General features: G+C 43.5%; 1 protein-coding gene across 27 annotated transcripts in view; it reads right to left on the reverse strand.

Annotated features, from left to right (window-relative positions):
- The window catches only part of ANK3 (ankyrin 3), a 595175-nt gene that overhangs the window by 317255 nt on the left and 261766 nt on the right, over nucleotides 1-16154 (reverse strand). The gene's annotated exons all lie outside the window — the stretch shown is intronic.

Genomic DNA, 16154 nt, shown 5'->3' on the forward strand with positions numbered 1-16154 from the left:
TGGGTGCACGGGCATATGGGAACGCAGGTGTGCAATGTGGCCTTTGCAATGGTACTAAGAACAGTGCAACTGAAAAAGTGTGTTTTGGACTGTCAAATGAATCATATCAGATTGTCAAAAGACAGGCTGTTAGAAGTCTAGTTTATATATATAATAATATCTATTGATATTATTAATATCTATCATATACACACATAATACACCCCACCATGTTTGCTCCATATGAGCCATATATTTTATAGTCATACTCAGTATTGGCTGCATTTAATCAACTTTATAATTGGTTTCCATTACTGAGCACATGCTACCTTTGGCAGCAACCTAATGATAAACAGAGAGTGTATTTAATGAGGTTTCCTTCTATGTGAATGTAAGATGAGGGGCTTTCTCCCCCATGGAGATTAGAGTTGGGGGGAACTTCAGCTTGTATTTAAGTAAATATAGTACTTGGAAAAATAGGATTAGACCTACTCAAGTATTTTTCTCTTCTTACTTTCAACCAGCAGCTAAAAGGAATGAATAGAGACAACATCTTTTAACCAGAAAATGCTTCATGAACTAAGAGTGGCACACAGCTCAGACTGAGAATCACTAGTTTAAGGTCTGATGCTGTTCTTACCCAGAATTCAAGTTGTCATCAATAGAAGGAATTTTTGTCAACTTGGGTTTTATTTTATTTTTTTAATTTTGGAGATAGTGTGTTAAGTGAAAGGTCATAGTAACGAAAAGACTCAGTGCTGATGAATGCCAAGAACCAACATGAGTGGGTCTTAACTGCTAACTGTTCCAATGCCATAACCTATATATTTAAAATATCTATTTGTAATGAATTCTTATTCTGTTCCCATCAAGCTGAGAGACTCCTGTTGTTTTGACCTGACCAGTATGCCAGAAATTCTACCAGTAATGGTAGAAGAGACAGGTACATTGGCAAAGGAAGAAAATAACCTATTTTGGGAAACCCAGGACATTTAAAACATTGCATCTCATAGCTACTTTACTATATAAAAGATGTACATAACCAGATACCCAAGAGTATGCCATCTTATACCGAGCACTTACAGCCATCTGGATATTGAAAGATGATTTCTGAAAAAGCATAGCAGTGCAAAATCATCAAAAATGGCATTCATTTCTACACTGTAGATGTCCTGGAGCATTTAAGGACTGGGTATGAATTCATATTCAGAAAGACAAACTATGTTATAACTGATGGAATAACTACTTATAATTAAGCTATTTACAGGGCAATTACATAAATTAGAAATATTAATATTGTTAAAAAACAAGAAACCAAGATATTTCATATAAAAAGAAAAATTCTCACAAGTATAGGACTGAGTGCTGAAAGCTTCTCATCACCACCAGCCAGTGTCGGCAGTTACAATTAACAATTTTTTTTTTTTTAAAACATTTTCATAAGGTCATGTGTAGGTATTAAATTTCTACAAAGAGAATCATCATTCTCCCAGTAGAAACTAGGAGCATATGAAAATTCATTCAATTCCTTCTGGAGGAAACATGCCCCATCTGGGAGAAAGGTCTTCCAGGTTGACTCCTAGAAGATCCCCCTTGCTACCTGCTTATTCCCCAAACTGAGGTGTTCCCTATTGGGAGAACAGGCAGAGGGCACTGCTCCTCTCCCCCCTAATCTGGTATGAGGCCAGGGAGTGCATGGGTCTGCAAATGTCACCTGGGGGTGGAGCCACTCAGCACTGCCATGCTGCTCCACTCCCCTCTCCTCCTGGTCTGGCCTACAGGAGGGAGGTGTAACATCAGAGAAGGCTCCCTATCCATTCCCCAGACTGGGTACCCCTGGTCTGGAGAAGCATGGGGATTCTTTACCTGCCACTCCAGTCCCCCCTCTTCCAGCAATGGAAGGAATGAAACAGCCACAGTTCCTCATATCTTTCCCAGACCAGGAATACCCTAGTTTGGGGAAGATGTGGGGAGAGGGGGAGAGGGGACAGCTGCAGGCTGAATGCCTTTACTGCTCTCACTCCTGAGGATTGTTAGTAGTGGAAATGTCTCAAAAATGTCCACCATTAGAAATGAACAACTATTTTAACCCTAAATGAATGGTGGACAACCTTTTTGGTAGGCGTGCCAAAAAAACAGCCCCACACCCTCCTCAACAGCCACTCTAATCCCCTTCTCATGCCCAATCCGTTCCTCTACTTTTTGCTTCCAGCCCCATGCTCCCTACAGTAGGAATCTAAAGGCTTCTTTTACTTTAAGGGGGCAGTGCATGGGCCAGGATTGCTGTGTGGGGCTACCAGCTGGGCAAAGTGCCAGCTCCTAGAAAGTAAGCAAGCCAGAGACAGAGACTAGGAGCTACCACCAAGAAACTGACTGTCCTGGAGCTAACTGCACTGCAGCATGCAGCCAAGGGACAGGCAGTGCAGAAGTAAAGGCTGTAGGCAGTGGGGTTAAGCTGCAGCAGAGCAAGGCAAGTTGGCCGTCAAGCCCAAGTGGAAACCCTTATGTCTGGCTGGGGAGCCACAAGACAGGAGCGGGTGTGGCTTTGGGGCACATAAGCCCAGCGCCTAAGATGAAGCAGGAAGTCTGACCCTGCATGTGACAGGGAGAAGATCTCCAAAGGGAGATGGCTTGCAGTGAGGCAGTGACCCCGAGTGGGATGGATTTCATTTGTGCAGTGGTTTGCTGGTATTTATGTTGAGATTAGGTTTGAAACCAGGGGACAGGATTGTGGCTGTAGGAGAGGACAGAAAACACAGAGAGGTGTCTGGTGGGGCACTCAGGGATAAGCAGTCTAGCCTGGTCAGGGACCCAGAAGGCTGAGGGTTGGTGCAGGTGAGTTAGGCCAAGGTTGGAAGAGCTAAGGCCAGCAAAAGGAGCCTAGCTTAGAGCTGGAGACCCAGAAGGCTGAGGGCTGGGTGAACTGGGCCAAGTCTGGGAAGGCCAAGGCCACAGGGAGTGACAGCAGCCCAGCCTGTGGTCAGGGCCATAGAAGCTGAGGGCTGGTGAAGAGGTACAGCAGCCTTGCTGGGCCCAAGGGGTTGGATGAGCTGGGCCAAGGATGGGAAGGCTAAGGACAGAAGCAGTGGAAGCAGCCTGGCCTGGGGTCAGGGACCCAGAGGGCTGATCTGGAAAAACAACATCCATGCTGAGGCCAAGGGTCCAGAGGACTGGAGGAGGGCTAAGGGTGCAGTAGTGAAGTCAAAGCCAGGCAAGAGCTGAAGTCAGAACAGGCTTGGGGTGAGAGGGCTAAAGCCTGGGGAATGGGGTCAAAGCCCAAAAGGATGGAAGCTAAACTAGGGCCAGGGGCCCATTGAGAAGTGAGTGCCCTGGCAGAGCCAGGGGCCCAGCAGGCTGAGTGGATTGCTTGACAGATGAAGCCAGATGGCCCAGTGGATGAAATCTAAGCTCCTCCTCTACACATTACAGTTTAATTGCAGAATTACCTTAAGACCAGCTACATGTGCAAAATAGCTATCACATAATAAAAAGCTCCAACTAGCTATAAATTTAGACCTCAAAAATGTGTACTAACTTTATACCTGGTTGCTATCCAGCTCTAATTTGCATGTATACTAGGGTCTCCCCTGCAGCTGGAAGCCCCATCAACTGACAAGGCTCCTAGCTACAGGGGTGTACCATTCCCAGCATGAAATTCCTGGGCCTGGGGGATTGCAGTAGTCATGATCCCCAAGGCTCAGGGGGGTGTGAAAACCCCAGGCCCACATGGGCAGCCAGGACCAAAAGTCCCACACCTGAAGAAGTTAGGGTCATTCTTGGAGAAGTTAAGAGTTGTGCTTCAATCTTTCACCTTCAATAGTACAAAAATCCACATACAAAGTAAAATTTCACACACACACTAACCAAAAACAGCCAAATCCTCACTTTTTAACTTAAACACAACCAAGTTCCCAGGATGTCTCTGGGTGGGGACACAGTACACTTGGAGCCATTTCAGAAGTGGAACATTTCAAAAGGGGAGTTGCTGATTGGGAGCATGGACCAACTATTGCATTCTAATGCTTACAGGTGGACAAGCTCAGAAATGACACACATGAAGTAAAACAGCTCCAACTTTAACACTGTTTTATCCAGGTTTAATTTGAAACAATTCTGCTACATTTATACCTTTCCTGGACCATCCACACATAACTGTTAGAATGTAAAGCTGCTATGAGGTTTAGAGCAAGAGTCATTCCACATTTGAAAGCTCCCCACCCCTTTCCCCACTTACCGGGACAGGTCTCCAGAGATTCCAGGGGTGGATCTAGGTAAGCAAGTTCCTGTGTGGAGGCACAGGGTACCAGGGAGACATAAGCTTTCCATTCTGGGGCCTGAAAATGCTTTCCTTAATTAAGGAGACTGGAGACCATGGATGGGTCTTTGTAAACAGGGAGCCCCAACTTCCCACATTGTAGAGAAACATCCTGAGATTCCACAGGGTGCCTCTGTAAGTAAGCTGGGCAGGTAATTCAGGGGCCGCCAAGCCTCTGGAGAACCTGCCTGGAGCGGCTGGAGAGCATGGACAGCTTGAGCTGCCTGCATTCTCCTGCTACAAAGCTAATAGATGTCCACAACAATAAAGCAGAAGAATCTATTGCTAGCTTCTTTGCACCACTAATTTTTCTCTGAAGTGGCATGACAAATGGTAAAGTATTTGCTCACCATTTGTGACACCATAAAATTTTTTATAGCGGCACAAATGAGACATCAGGTGACAACTGTTTCTACCCCTGCCTTCAACAACACTAACATTTCAAGTTCTCAACAGGAAAATCCCCACAAGAATACTCTTAAAAATCTATACCAAGTGGCTAAACAAGGATCGTATTCTCTTGGATACATGTAGATATTAAACAGCCAAGGAATGAAGGATTCCAGGAGGTGGGGGTGGGGGGAGATCTTGGGTTCCTTTTAAATTCCAAATATGATCTCTGATTTTAAAAAGTTGGAGACCACTGGCATATAATATCCAAGGTCCGAAACAAATTTTGCTGAGTTCTCTAAATGTTTAAGTGACATCAAGGAATGTCCAGAGAACAACCAACCTACTGGTACAAATAAAGAAATTAAAATGAGGTACATTGTGCATCACCTAAGGAAGGACATAAAATTATAAGGGAAGGATACTGTCTCTCTCCTCTCAGCCAGGATTTTGTTAATAACTAGTAAATAAGTCCCCAGATGCACTTGTGGCAGCCATCCAGGAAATGCATCTGCTGGGTTTATGAGATCTGCTGTTGAGATATACCTGCCAAGTACAAAATTATTCACTTCGTTGCTATCACAGGTTGTTCCATAGAAAGCAGCCAATCATTTTTCAAGTTATGTCATTAGGGCAGGAATCCTTTTTAAAGACTTTCGCAATTCAAATATAATATGCAGCATTCGATGTTACTTTCAATTGGTTAGTATGGATCATTAAAATACTCTAAATCAGAGTTGTCCTGCTTCTAAGTGGCTTTGGGGCACAGGCCACCCAGACACACACTGTGCAGGTTGCATGTTACTGGGCCTGCTTGTCACACCATGCCACCCTATCATACCACATGGCCCCAAATGCACCACACAAGCCCTTCCCTCCCCACTACTACACTGTGAGGGCCCCCATTGCTGTACCACATGGGCTCTGCTGTACCACATGGGCCCTGATATGCTGCACAAGGCCTTTCCCAAACCCTGATATGTCATGTGAGTCCTTGATAGACCCTGTGGCTCCAATGCACAGATGTGCCACACCAGGCAGGCCCCAATTCTCATATTCTGTCCAGCTAAGTGATGATTAAGAGGTATGCTATGACCACAATCCATGGTATAAACTCAAAGGATGGAGAAGATTTTTTCAGGATGGGACAAAATGTAACTATTGCTAATAGAATGAGTTTCTGACCGTTACAATTCATTTCCAGGGCTGTGGGTAGGAGTAGAAAACAAATCCTTCAGGTCATTAAATTCACTCAGCCTTGGTGAGGCCTCAGCTGCAATACTGCACCCAGTTCTAGGCTCTACACTTTAGAAAGGATGTGGAGAAGCTTGAGGGAATCCAAAGAAGAGCCATGTGCACGATTAAAGTACAAGAGAGTAGGATCTCTGAGGAGAGCCATGGGACTCTTCAGCCTAGAGAAGTGAAGGCTCAGGGGGAACTTGGTGGAAGCCTATAAGTATATAAGGGGTGTGCATCAGGAACTTGGAGAACGTCTATTCACCAGAGCACCCCAACGGAAGACAAGGTCTAATGGTCACAAACTCCTGGAAGACCGTTTTAGGCTGGACAGAAAGAAAAACTTCTTTACCGTCTGAGTCCCCAGAGTCTTGAATAGACTCCCACCAGAGGTGGTAAAAGCACCTACTCTGGACACCTTTAAGAAACACTTGGCTGCCTATCTTGCTGGGATCATATGACCCAGCAAGATAGGCATCGACCCCTGATCACTGGCAGGGGTGTTCACACCTGGGGAACCTGTGGCCCACTTGAATGTGGCCCCTGTGGCATGTGGGCCTCAGGCACTGAGAAATTGGATAGCTCTGGTTCAACCAATCTTAATTTCACAGATTTCATACATTTCATAGACATTTGGGCTGGAAAGTACCTCGCAAGATCTTTGGGTCCAGCCCCCTGCCCAAGGGGCAGGAAGTCAGCTGGGGTCATATTTGTGAACACCCCTGCCAAACCCACATGTGGGCTCCCCCATAACCACACAGTCTCCTCTGAGTCCCCCCCTCTCCCCACTGTATGAGACATCTCAGGCTCCTGCTGCCACACAGGCTCTTTTGCCATGTACCCCCCACATATGCATGGCCTGCCTTGCTACCACATGGTCTCTACCACAGTCCTGCCATTGCAACCCCCTCTGCCCTGCAACCTCTCCCCCACTGCATGAGCCAACTGAAGTTCCCACCACTGTGCAGGGTCCCCTGCCACATGGTGTCACTTGGTTCCTAGAGCCTTGGCTTCCTGAGACTTGGTCTCCTATCCACGGGAATGGGCACAGGAAATACAAGCAAGGCAGGGGCTGGGGGGTGGGACCCAGAGGCTCAGGCAGAAACAGCAGCTAGAGAATGGGTGGAGCAACTCCCAGAAGGGAGCCTGGGGGCCACAGTTTAACTCCTCTTAGACCTTATTTGACCCACTGGCTGCCCCATGTTAGACTTTAGAAAAGCTGCAATATCCCACTGACAGAAATCCCATTATGCATTTAAACTCAGAATGAATATGATACTAGGGGTCTGTAGAACTCAACTCTTCATTAGAGGATGAAGTAATAGGATGGCCTATGAGGTTTCCCCCCACCACCACCTTTTACCCCTCTGGATCAACAGATTGCGAAAATGTGCAGATTTTTAATCATTAAAGTTATATTAAATTATTTTTGGGAGTAGGAAAGAAATATGGGTAATGAAGCCTTTCACTTCTATGACAGTGAAAATTAATCTCAGAGGCATTATTATGTACGAAAATCTTTATGGAGTGATCTAGCTGTCCCAGGTCTGGTCTCACAATTCTAATGTCCATCTTGAAATTCATACTAACTATCAAGTTAGGCATCTCTAGGAAATAAGGAATTTGTTCAGAGAAGTGAATGGATGTGGAAACTATACTCATGTCTGCCTGTTAGGTACAGCCCTTCCAAGACAGACTTGCAGTGCAGCGCCTATGCTGTATATGATGTGTGGATAGATTTCAGCCTCATATGTAATCAAATGGGCATCTTTCACATGTATAACATTTACAGTGATGTCTCTTTTGCAGACAGTGGGATTTATATATTCAAAGAAGTGGGGGGATTTCATAATGAAATTTGAGCATGTGCTTTAGATGCAATAACATGGCTCAAATATGCACACACAACACGCACTGACTTCAATAAGAGCTGCACGGATGTGCTGGAGAGTTTGATATCACACAAAAGGCTCATTTACTGGAGCATCTACCAGATGATCTACTTTTTAGTCACACTTTATCTCATAATCAGCTGGACCAGAATACTGAATACATTGTGAATTGTTTAATGATAGAAAAATAAAGCTGAAGGCTGCAGTCTGTTTACCAATGTGCCAATGACCTATTTATTTTTGAAGGGCAGATATCAATGCAAGAAAAATGACAGAAAATTAATTAAAAATAACATTCAATAATAATCTGCATTATATCTGTTATTTTTGTTTTGCTTATATCTGAGTGATAATCATAAATGATAAAATAGAAGATGATAGCCAGTAATAATGCATGTAATCATTTTTAAAAATACGTCAAAACTCATAAGAATAGAAAACTGAAATTGCCTAACATTCACAAAAATAATTAATGTTTATAAAACCTGCAAAAAAAACAGATAAATGTATCGCAAGGTACTTTGAAATTTGGTCAGTACTTAATGCAATTATTTGCCCAGAATTAAATAGAAGAACACTGCAAACATATTCCTTGTATTATATTAACTTTAGGACTATTATGGGTGACATTCAACCCTCTGCAGAAGACTTGCACATCTCCTCTATGCCCTTAAATTTTGCTGAATCATAATTTTTGAGAAGTTAAGATCTTGGGGCAAATTCCAGTCTACATGTGCAACAGTGAAGATCCCAAAAGACTTGCCACTCTGGCAATGTCTATCTCCTGCTCAATCTTCTGGTAAACTGCATACAGCAAGCCAGCTAACTCAACATGAGATCAATCGAGGATCACAGTATGGAATGTAACAACCTCTCAATCCTCTCCGGTAACAAAACAAAAAGGAAACCAGCTTTCCTTAAAATTGTCTTAGACTAGGTACAGACATTACACCTATCATACAGTAAGCATGGAGAAAGTGCTCTATAGCCATAATAGAAATGATGTTCCCAACTCACAGAGTGCTTTAAAATTAGTCAATCATGGGAGGGGAGAGAAGGCAGATTCCTGTCCCTGCAGCTGCCCCAGCCTGATGATGCACCACAGCCCCACCAAGGGGCTCCTTTCCCCGAGCTGTAGCCAGAAGTTACCCCACGACACTGCTTATTGCCATACTGGGAACTCTGATGGGGGTGGGGGGTAGAAAAGGAGCCTCGCTGCTGGGTGGCCCACCCCTCTCCCCCCCCTCTCCCCCCCACCCCCCAGCTTCCTGGCTTGGGTCTTGGTGGGAGCTGGGTGGGCCCTCCTGCAGCAGGGGGGCTGCCTTCCCCTAGCTGTGCCCAGAAGTGGCAGCACAGGGCTTCGCCACTTTTCATTGCACCTGAAAATCGGGGGGGCGGGGGAGAGGAGGCAGTGGGGTGGAAAAACCCTTTTGCTACACAGGCCCAGCCCTGTGCCCACCAAGACCCAATCTAGGAAGCTGGGTGGCCCACCTGGAAGGGGGTTCCCCCACCTGGGGGAAGGGGGTCCCCCCTCGCCCCCCCCCCCAGTTCCTGGCATAGCAAAAAGCAGCGCAGCCCCATACTGCCACTCTTCCTGGCTTTCTGCAGGGAGATGCTGGTGCCCAGCCTGCCCCATCAGCACTACACAACTGGGCTCTCTCACCTGGATCCTGGTCCCTGGGTGTCCCCAGCCTGGCACAGAGGTCCCTACCAGCCTTGTTGCTCTATGACTTTCCATTTCCTGTCATGGACACAGCAGCAGGGGGGAGGGGGGAATGGGACTTCTCCCTGCACCAGGCAGCCAATCAGAGATGGCTTTCTCATTCAGCTGCTCTTGGGAGTCCATGGGGAACACTAAGAGGCGTGCAAGAGCTCCCCCTACCTGCTATAGCCTTGGGAAGTACAGCCCCCCCAATGATGAACATCTATTTGGTACAAACATGCTCTAACTTACAGCTTTCTTATGATCCTAGTAGTAAAAAGCTAGCATCACATTAATTCTAGATTTTATTTTATGTATCTATTGTATATACATTTTATTTTTATTTAAATGAATCAAACTACCTATATGTATTGTAAACTTGACAGTGCAGGAATAGTTGTTGTTGTTTTATTTTTGTGTGTTTTTGCATAACTTAGTCGATCATTGGTCCTGAATCTTGACTGAAGTTCACTGGCACTATCACAATGCAAATAAAAACAAGATGTGGCTTTGAAACAAAATGCCAAGCTCTATTATTAAAAAAAAAGTTGGACTTTGGTTTTAGTTTTTTTATTATCTCCTTTTATTTTAGTTTACTTAATAATAATTCACAGTGGATGAAATTCAGCATGTGCAGAGTCAGCACAATGCCTACACTCTACTGAATTTCATGCATTGTGAGCAAATTGCTAGGCTGCAATACCACCAGGTTGCAATACCACCAATTTTTTTCCTCACAAAGAGAAGGTAGGACCAAACATTATGGAAAAATCTCCAGCTTTAAATCATAAAAATATCAATGAACCTCAGTGATAGGCCTCATTTATGTGTCACTTTGATATCCAAATTTCATATTGATTTTTTGGCTGTGCAACGGTGAGTTCCCAAAAATCTAATTCTATGGAAATATCTATATCACATCTCTTCATTTGAGAGCCTGCCCTGCCCACCTATGCTCACATAGGCTAAACCTGTCTATGCAATTGTGAAATTGCTCTCCAGTTTTCTGTCATGGGCATGTTTGACAGAGTCCATATCCAGTGTCCCCAAAATAGCTTAATTTCCACATTTCTGAATTTGGCGTATTCAAATGGGTGGGGTCTAGTTAAATGCATCCTTTCTTGAGAATACTAGGGACACAGTGTCAGTATAAGCTAAAACAATAAAAATTATCTGGATTTCTGCTACTCTTTGAACTTTTTTCTCAAAGGACCTGGGCTTGGTCCTTTATTCTTAGCCACATTGAGGATAGCTCTGGTCTCATCCAAAGTACAGGTAATTGGACACAGTGGCACATACTCACATTTCTCTCCTCCAGTCAAACACGTATGTTGTGATTACAACCATGATTGTTCAACTGTCATTTTGGAAACGCTCCTTTGAGTCCTGCTGCCTATACTAAAAAGACTGCAAACCTTCCCTTGTACACTGTGCAATTGGAAAATCCCAGTGGAAAAGCATATTCCTTTACCATATCCTCCTCCTCGCACACTTGCATTGAAAAGGCTTGTTGATATTCCTGAAGCATTTATAGAACTGCCTAAAAGTATATAGCTTCCTCCTTGCCCTCAATAAAAACTGTTAGAAAGATATTTGAATTTTGATTGATAGTCAATTAATTAAGAAACATCTTAAGAATGCATCTCAAGAGATTTCAAAGTGATTTAGAATTCTTAATAACCAACCTACGATCCTTTAAATCAACCTGATTGGAAGAAAACAAGCTACTTTTTAAACTCTTTCAGGCTGGAGGCTGACCTCTTAGGAGCTGCTCTTAGGCAACATAACTTTAAAAACCAGCTTGAGCAGGAAATTGCAGAACCACAAGTTATCCATGGACTGGACTATGTTAAGTATGGCTCAAACAGGCATGGCCAACCAGTGGCATGGCTGCCACAAATGGCACTGGCCACCTCTGTATGTGGCATAAGGCAGACTGGGGAGGAAGCTGGAAGCACAGCAACAGAGGGCAAGTAGCAGAAAGCAAAATCAGTGCACCAGATCAGGCAGGGGAAAGTGACACCCCACAAAATGACATGTCACTCACTTTTAAAGATTTTGATTGGGGGTCTGCCTCCCCAGTCTGCCTTATGCCACATACAGAGGTTGGGGGGAGGCAGAGCTTCTCCTAAGACCCCCAGCCTGGGGAGGAAGCTCTGTCTAGGTAACAATTACACATTCTGTGCAACAAGAAAAGATAGTACCTTCCCAAATAAATCACACACTCAGAAATCATGATGTTTAGCTGTCTTTGATTTCTCCTGTTTCAATGAAACTACGGAATTGCTTTGTATTTGCATGTTTGGTGGTAGGAGTAACGAGAGAGTTCTTGACACTACTGTCTTATGAAATATCAAATATTATGAATACAGAGTCTAACTGCCTTGCATGTGTGCAAACTAAAATATCACCAGATCAAACTAATCTAACCACTACTTAGTATGCATTCTGAACAACGTCAGTTGTGTAAGGTGTAAGGAAGTAGAGACTCGGGTCCAAGATATTTGGTAATTTCTCAGGGATTTTAAGAGAAATGATCCTACCAAAAACGTATACAACTTCTCATTGTATTTTGGAGGGTTTCTCTTCTTTAATCAAAGTCAAAATAACTGTTATCCACCTTCATCAACATATTTTAAAACTGTAATTCTTTTTAAATTTATCAATAAGGCAGCCAGGCATCAGCCTATCTGTCACTTTGCCACACCCAGCCCTTCTATGATTCTTGATTCATTATTCCTAGAAGACACTTTTCACATCTGGCCACATGTTAAACAGTAAATTATTCTAAAATATGTCCAGGATAGAAATAGAGAAAAAGCAAAGCAGAATTTTTTAGCAAAGGCAGTCTATAAGGGTGTTCACCTTGCATTTTCAGGCTGCAGATACAAAGTACGTATGCAGACTCAAGCATTGTTTTATTTTTATAGTACGTGAGTCATGGAAGTTGTATCCACTAAGTGTATCTTCTGCCTAAGGCAGTGTCTTCCACCTAACCACGCATTACATTCACCATATTTCTTAGCCTGCCTTTTCCATTTGCCCAACACATCTCATATTCACCTCAACAAGAGCTTAGATTTTGCATGTGTTGTGCTCACACTTTATGTATAGTAAATTACTGTCATTCCTTAGCAACCTTCTTCCATCATACTTGCAAGAAAACACATCAATTTATACAAATTTTGCAAATTTGAGATTATTTTTCATTATTTTTCTGCCATTTCTAGGATTCCACGTAGAAAAGAAAAGAAGTTGCTTTCAAATTTGTAGGCATGCAGCCATCCTGGTCTTACTCTTGTGTATGCAATGATCTGGAAGTAAATGAACAATAGAATTCCTCAAAGCTAAAAGCAAAGCGCTTTTAGCAAGGTATCCTAAAAGGCACTGGAAATTGGTTCCACCCTTTTTTATTTGGTTACAGAACAATTTATGTATTTGAGAAGTCAGATGACAGGCAGAGGTGATCACTGATGGGAAATGGACACTTTCTACCAACAAGGTAATTAGCTGACATAACATGAATTTTTTATACCCAGTTTTTGATGACAGCTATGTGCAACAAAAGCCCCATTGAAATCAATGGATATTTTGCCTATGCAGAGTTTCTTGCTTACAGCACTGGGGCCATAGTGATTATTCTCTCTCTCTCCAGGCAAGAAGTATTGTTCTACTCTTGTATGTCACACAATTCTAGTATTTCTTATGGCAAAGTAAATCAATAAATGCAAGTTGCCAATTTAGGCACTATTTTTAATTTGAAAATAACATTTTTAATAATAATATTTTCCAAGTAGATATTATTTTCACAGAAACAACAACTTAATAAATATCGGAAAATAGGATTCAGCAGAACAAGGACAACAGATGTTATCTTTATGTATTCTGATAGACAGCACTTTGGTGCTCTTCATCATGGAATCAGAGTTCTCACAGTAAGTCAAAATTCACAGTTGAGAATTGGAAGGTATTAATATTCCCATTTAAACAGACAGGGAGGGGTGCATTAGAAAATAAAGAGACTTGAGCAAGATCACACAGGAAGTCTGTGGCGCAGATGAAAACTAAAATCAGTTCTCAACCACAAGGTTATTATTATTCGCCTTGCATCCATCCCTGCCCATCCACGCTGCTCGGAGACAATAAACATATGTGGTTTACAATAATTTTGTAGCTATTTCTGGAAGAGATATAACTAATAAGTATATAGATTATGGACTAACCATACTTATTTCTTTGCATAATATATAAGGCTACTCAATAATCAGTGCAGATTATATCACTGGCCCAGTGGCCAATGTTGCATTCTTTCTTTGAACTTACCAATCAATGCTTTTTTGGTCTGGTCTCCAAAGGCCCATTCCTGCCATCATGCATGCTTATGGCACAAAACCACACACCTGCATAATGATACCCCAGAGGGATAAGATTGTAGCAAAATTCCCAGTTTTTCTTTTTTTTTTAAATTTATTTTAAAATGCATTCCCTCCCCTTCCCCAACCATTTGTGACTTTTTCTCTCCCTCTCTATTCCCTATAGATAAGAATAAGTAAGCTAAGATGTAGGATAAGCTTTAACATTTTATTTTAGGTAGTAAGTTTTATTTTTCTTTCCCCTCTTTGCAAATAAATGCCCTGATATTTTGATATAGATATCCACTGTTTTATAAGTGATTATGTTTGTATTGCTTTTTACTGCTTTTATATTGTGTGATTACCGTTTTAGGCCTATATATGTAAATTAGCATAAGTCATGTCAAGTTTCCATCTTGTAATGTCAAGCCTCCATCTTATCCCCAGGCCCAGTGTTGTAACTTATGACTCATACTACCCCTCCTATGTAACTTGGTTCCTGAATGAACGGGAATGAATGAAGGTGCTTGAGAGACAATGGCAGTAGGTTTAAAAATAGCTCCCTCTGAATGACCAAACCATCAACACCAATACCTGGACCAGCAACCGAGCCCTTGGAACCACCCCCAGCATTCAAGAAACAAAAGATGAGGCAACCCACCATTGTGCCAAGCCGCACATGCTCAGTAAGAACACCTGGAGCCCTCTGGAACAGGACTGACCTTGCCTGGACAGGCCCTCCCCATAGGAGATTAGAGGTAGTCTGCCCCATAAAAAGGGGTAGTGAAGACTGACTCCTTGGGACGCCCTCTCTATCTGGACCAGCACCATGCCACACCACCTATCCACCCAGAGGCTCTGCCGGCGACCCCCCTCTGGACAACACCTACTGAACAAAGACCCCTTTCCAGCCTGGATAGGTAGCTATCACCCCCACCCTCTCTTCAACCAAGGACTTGGACTCTGCTTCTTTGACCTCCCTGGACTCCAACCCTTCCACTGAGTCTCTTTCTCCTGCTGCTACTGTGAGTGCTTGTGTGTTTGTGTGTGCTAATAACTTCATGGGGCTGTGTAGCATGTTGCCTGTTTAATAAACCTGTTATTTGGACCCCTGAGTTGGGTTTTGCTTTACTATGGTTCATCCCTGCTCCAATCTCTGCTCCTCGCCCTTCTAACTTCTTTCTCATTTCTCCCTCTCCTGTTTCTGGCTCACTGCCACCTCCAACACCTGTCCTGAGCTCCTCTCTGCCTCCAAACCCACTGGTTTTTTGCCACTGTCTTATCCCCACTGCCTTTTCCTCTGAGCAACCAGGTTTCTGCCTCAATTTCTTTCCTGGCTGTCTCCTCCTTGCCACCACTTATCTGCCCTGCTCCCTAATATCTCAGCTGTCTGCCTCAGTTTCCAGCCCCAAGCTCCCATTTTTCTGTCTCTCTCTCTTTCCTGGCTGTCTTTCCTGGCTTTTTTTTTTTTCTTTTCCCCCACCCATGCACCAGCAACCTCAAGTAACCCTGGGGCCACTTGAACTTAAGTACACTCAAGCCTCAGTTCCTCAGCCAACTTCTCTCTAGTCCACCAGTTCTAATCCTGGTTCTGGCAACTTTCACTCCCTACACTTTAACTCTCTCTCTTTCACCTTAACCTTCCCCAGGTATTCCAGGTACCCCAAGCACACACATACATACCGTACCATCCAAGTTAGGAACTTACCTATGTGCAGGTGGGTTGTATGTGTGTGAACTGCTAAGTGTGTGTGTGTATATATGTCATTGTGTGCATGATATACAAATTAGTGATCTGTGTATGTGTACTGAGTGTGCAGGTATGGACAACTGATTTTTGTCTAACTTTTGGGGTGTATAGTGTATGTGCTTGAACTGGTGATACGTATGCATGTGCCTAGGCTAGTTTGGATGTGTATGTGCCTGAGCTGGTAGTGTGTGTGTGTGTGTATGCACCTATCTGATCTGTGTGTTTGTATATGTGCAATTGCATCACACCCTCCTGTCTGACAGCATGATACTGAGATCTTAAGAGCTGGCCTGACCCCACAGGGCAACAGGATATGTAAGCAAATGAATAGACACAGGGATGGATTAAAGCAGGAGGATGGAACTTTGATTTCACAGTATTCCCTCCACCCTTCCAGCCTGTTCCAGATCTCATAGTCTTAGCATTTTATTCTATTCTAGTCTGGGTTACAGAGTTCACAACATGAATACAAACAAAGATGTCAGTGTGGGCTCTTCTTGACCTATATATCCCTGAGACTCAGCTCCATTGTGAAGCC

The sequence above is a fragment of the Alligator sinensis genome, unplaced genomic scaffold (assembly GCF_000455745.1).
Source record: "Alligator sinensis unplaced genomic scaffold, ASM45574v1 scaffold674_1, whole genome shotgun sequence".
Classification (NCBI taxonomy): Eukaryota; Metazoa; Chordata; order Crocodylia; family Alligatoridae; genus Alligator; species Alligator sinensis.